Genomic DNA, 5,230 nt, shown 5'->3' on the forward strand with positions numbered 1-5,230 from the left:
GTTTGGAAATATTCGTTTTAAAATGTCCATCTCATTTAACCTTTGTAATTTTTTTAACTTTTAGCAGAAGAAGGAAAAGAGCAAACAGCATACTGGATTTTAGAATCTTTTTTTTTCTGCGAGGAAGGCTTTTTTATCAGGATATTTGGTGTAGCCTATATATTTTGTCCTCTTGTACCAGATAAAAGTTATGTCTTATCATGACCTGCCTTTACATGTTTGCAGAGTGTTTTGTACCTGAAGCTTAATCTATGTCAAACAGATTATGAAACACTGAAAATAACAAATGTTGCATTTGTGTCCTCAGATAATAAATGCTTATAGGAACTTTGACCTAAAACTGAACGATATCAAATAATGTTTATGAAAAACCAAAAGATTACCTTGACATCCCTGAACATGCAATATAAATGTATAAGATCATGTATATTAATCAGGCTTTCTACCAAGCTTGGGACAGTATATTTCTTCAAATCAGTGTCTTAAGAAAACAAAGAAACACATGTTTAACACAATGCTGAACTACTAATGTCTAAAATTAACGGCACTAATACATTGTCTGCCAAAGTTTACAATCAGCTTTTTGTCAACTTGACAAATCAGTTTCCGTTTGTCCTGCCAACCTATATATTTTGATGTTTACATTGGAGATAACTTTACTGCTTTTTAATGTTTACTGCGTAATAGCTCGCAATGTATAGTATGTCTTTGCATATCAGTCAAATGAACCCATAACCGATGCAGTATGACATGAAACTAATCAAAAGCAAACTTTTATGACTTCCAAGTATCTGCCACACTGAAATGATCAGACGAAACTATCCGTCAGTTTGAAAGTCTTTCATTGCCCCTGAACTAAGATTTTATGTTGGTCGCGGCAGGCACAACTGATACCCCTGGTTACCGTTCAGTGTAGGCTTGAATCAAGTGTCGATGTTTCAATATTCAGGTAATAATTCTACCCCTGCGTTGTTAGCTCATTTCTAAACCTGGTTTTGTTTCCCCTTGTTGTAATATAATCCTTTTGCTAGTGTTTTAGTTAATCAGCACGATTATCAATATTCAATGTTATCTAAATGGCCAGTTTTCTGAAATTTGTCACACAGAAAAATGAACAACTTAGGAAAAATCAATCAAATTTGAAACTTCGCGAAAAAATATATAAATACGAAAACATACGTAACTTGATATAAATTTCCGCCATTGATACATTTCTGAAATAAATGTTATTATTTTATACAGGTGTGGGAATTTAGCCAGAGCAATCAGAACAGCCAGAGTAGCCAGAAACCAACCCTAACACTTACCCTAACTCTGGCTGCTCTGGCTAAGTTCATGCACATATTTTATACTAATTTGTTTTAGCTCGATTGTGATGAAAGCTTGAAGCTTATTGGAACCACGCTCGAGTCCGCTTCCTGGAAAAACCTGTACTGGTGTCATATGAGAAGTTATGGTCGTGACCCCAATGGGGCTCGAACCCACGACCCCTGGATTGAGCGGCCGACACCTTATCCACCCATCTTGTTATTGCATATGTTACCAAATATAGTAACAAATTTGCACTAAATTTAAACGTATATGAACAGCATGAGGCCGATATTAGTGTTCATGACAGCTGGTGTGCCTGATATCCATAGTGGATGTATTATGCTTACAGAGATAGATAGATCAGTTCTTTTACAGACTGTCAGCCTAGGTTGTTGAGCATTGTAGCGATATAACCAAGTGTAAGGTCCCAGTAGTTGTTACAGATAAACCAATGGTCTTTATCCGGTCTGTGGTAGAACGTGAAGCTCAAGAGGACTAATCTGTTCAGCATTCTTTCCCGCACTACCTTTGTGCAGCTGTTTAGGCTCCTCAGTGAAAATCCAAAGGTCTTAAAGAGTTTTTTTGGCTGTCTTATCGATATGTGTTTTCATGACAGATCCGAACTGATTTGGAAGTATTTGGCACTGTCAACTGTCTCAATAGCATGCCCTCTTAGAATGTATTCGTTGTATCGTCTATATCTCACATTGGTGCATACATGGTTATCCTGATATATCCATTAATGAAACCTCATCTGCCATTTTCTCCCCAATCGTTCCAGAAGACAAAGGGCTTCCTGGTCGGACTTGATGAAAGTCTAAGTGTTCAAATTGTGCAAAATAACTGCTTGAAAAATTGTAATCGCAAGACAGTTTCCGAATTTTTCATTATTTTGAGCCCCTGAAACACATAAAGAACAAACAATGGCTGAGTAAGTCGGACAAGGCCGATCAATGCAAAATGGACAAAAAGTGTCAATCAAGAAAGGTTTGTATATTGTTTTGTCATTTCTAGTAGCCCCATTGTACACATTTCTTTCAAAGAGAGTAAAACTATCACAGGCAAGGTCAACAAAAAAAAGTACTTACAGTTGTCAAAAAAAAATTCTATCAAAATCAATGCAAAAGTGATTAGGTTTAAAGGCATAAAGGCATACAGCTTATTTCTAACAATGTGTCTGTCCACAAAAATCAAACTGTACAGTTTTAGTACGAGAAGATTATTTATGTCGAGTACCTACCTTAGTCTTTTTACCTACGTCCCTTTGACCTTTTCCTGTTTCCTTTGCTAAAGAAAATGCTCTCATGCAAACACTATTCCACTAGAAGTGCTCTTGGTTCTGCAATTGTTCAGTGTCTCAACAGTATACCAAGTGAGACTTCTTTGCACAATTTAGGTCATTACATCAAAATTACATGCTTTTTACAACAATGTTATTTACAAAATGCTTCTGGCCATTGTAAATATAAACAATTCAACTTAAATGGTGAGGTTAACAAAACTATTGACTGGAACACTCCGATGCCACAGTAGTTAGACTATAGTTACAATTGTAGGTTATCAAACTCAGCTTGTGCCAAATATAGCATTTACGCCTAAGTTTTAAACAAGTCTTTAGTCTGATGGTATTAACACATTCTAATGAATTCATCTGACGTTGTAACAGTACATAAATAATACCATGTTTTACTGAAATACACAAAACAAACAAAAAATGAAATGAAAGGCTACCAGTAATACAAATGATATATATTTTGCACATTACTGCCTGAAATTAGTGAAAAACAGATCCAAATATAATTGCATTACTAGTATCTTATTAATACATGCATTCATAATCGAAGAATTCTGGGTAATAGTCATATGTAATCGTATGTGTGTAAAGTTTTTAACAGATTAATTAATGTAAATAACAAACTAAAGCAAACTATGGGTAAGTTATTAGTATAGGTGGATGGTCCGGCATCCATCCGTCATCCTGTGTCAAAAGTTTAACTTGAAGATCTCTGAAACTACTGGTCTGCATTACTATGAACTTGGTCTGTAGCCCTCTCAAAGATTTGTTTAAATAACTCAGCTTGTCCCCTTTTAGGGGTGGCTAGAGCTAAAAATAATGAAACTCTATAAACAACTTTTTCTTATACAGTGTTTTATGGATCTGCATCACACTTGGTCTGTAGTAAGATCCTGTCCCATTTTTAAGGGGAGCCCTAAAAAGGGCCACTAGAGCTAAAAATAGAAAAACCTTTAAAACAACATCTTTTCATAGACCTCTTTTGACATTCATCAGACCTGGTCTGTAACATCATTTTAAGGTCCTCTCTCAATTCTGTTCAGATGCACTTAGTGTTTTTCAGGGTCCCTTAGCGCTAAAAACAGAAATACCTTTAAACGACTTCTTTCTATCGATCGCTTGATGGATTTTCATCAACTTGACTTGGTCTGTAACATCATTGTGGGGGAGAGGTGGGGGGGGGGGGGGGGGGGGTGCTTTCACTTGGCCGCTTTTAGGGTCCACTAGAGCTAGAAACAGAAATATCTTTTATCTGCTTAATCGCACGAACAACTTGATGGATCTTCATCGAATTTTGTCTGTATCACTATTATCATAAGGTTCTCTCCCATTTTTTTTTATTTCCCAGTTGAGGTATTCGGTCAAAGATCCAGAATTACTTACAAATGCTTTCACAGAGATATACATTCCTAATAAAGACATACATTTAAGAGATTGTACCTTAAATTTGAAATTGCGAAAACAAAAACAAAAATAATGTGGGTTGCCAATATATAACATTTAATACCAAATATAATACTTAAGTATTGATTTGATCATTTGAAGCAGGCTGTTTAAGATTATCTGAAACTTCTTACTTAATTTCTATATAGCCTCTCATGCAGACAGTCCTACCTGTCAAGTCATTGAACAATATTTAATCCCCAATTATACCTGGATTATTGCGGGAAGATCTTATCTTTAAATGACAAAAGTTGTCAAATACATGATGATCATTGTATGACATCAGAAAATGTTTTAAGCCTAATAAAATAAATTCAGATCCACTGTTTTAAGCTGAAATTTAGATATAATGTTATTTGTACAATATCACACATTATAAACAACACTAACAAAAAAAAAACAAGAAAAAAACTCTTCAGTATTTATTATGAAATTTCACATTACAATGAAATGACTTATCACTATTTTTTTAACCATTTTCCTTTTAACTAAAGTCTTGTGTCATACAGGTGTACAGGTAAATGGAAGGTAGGGTTATTATTCTTGTCATTGATTGATGTCTGGTACTATGTCTAAAAATGTGTTTAAAAATGGTGTATGATTTTCCACATTGCACTATGTACCTTCTACATCCTAACAAAAATAAGCTGAGTTTGAATAATACCATGTGTTTATTACACCCACCTTTTTATTTACTTTCATGCATACATAAAATACAAAGGACGTGGCCTTGAAGATTTTACAGTTTGAATGAAGTGAGCACTGAACATTTTGTAAAACATTTTGCAAAACAGCAGAATCTAAATGGTAGATTTCTTCTCACAAAATACATTGAGATACTACGTACGGTGTTCCGTTTGGACAATCGTGGCTTTTTATTTAATACTAAACCGCGATGCACGATGGTACGATGACGAAAATGCGATGGCGCGATGGCACGATGATGAAACAAGGATGGTACGATGGTGAAAACGCGATGGCACGATGATGAAATCGCGATGGTACGATGGTGAAATGTCGATGTAATATCACGTTTTCATCATCGTACCATCGCGTTTCCACCATCGTATCATCGTACCATCGCGTTTTCATCATCGTACCATCGCTTTTTCACCATCGTGTCATCTCGTTTTCATCATCGTACCATCGCGTTTTCACCATCGTGTCATCGCGTTTTCATCA

This window comes from Mercenaria mercenaria, unplaced genomic scaffold, assembly GCF_021730395.1.
Source record: "Mercenaria mercenaria strain notata unplaced genomic scaffold, MADL_Memer_1 contig_4417, whole genome shotgun sequence".
Classification (NCBI taxonomy): domain Eukaryota; kingdom Metazoa; phylum Mollusca; class Bivalvia; order Venerida; family Veneridae; genus Mercenaria; species Mercenaria mercenaria.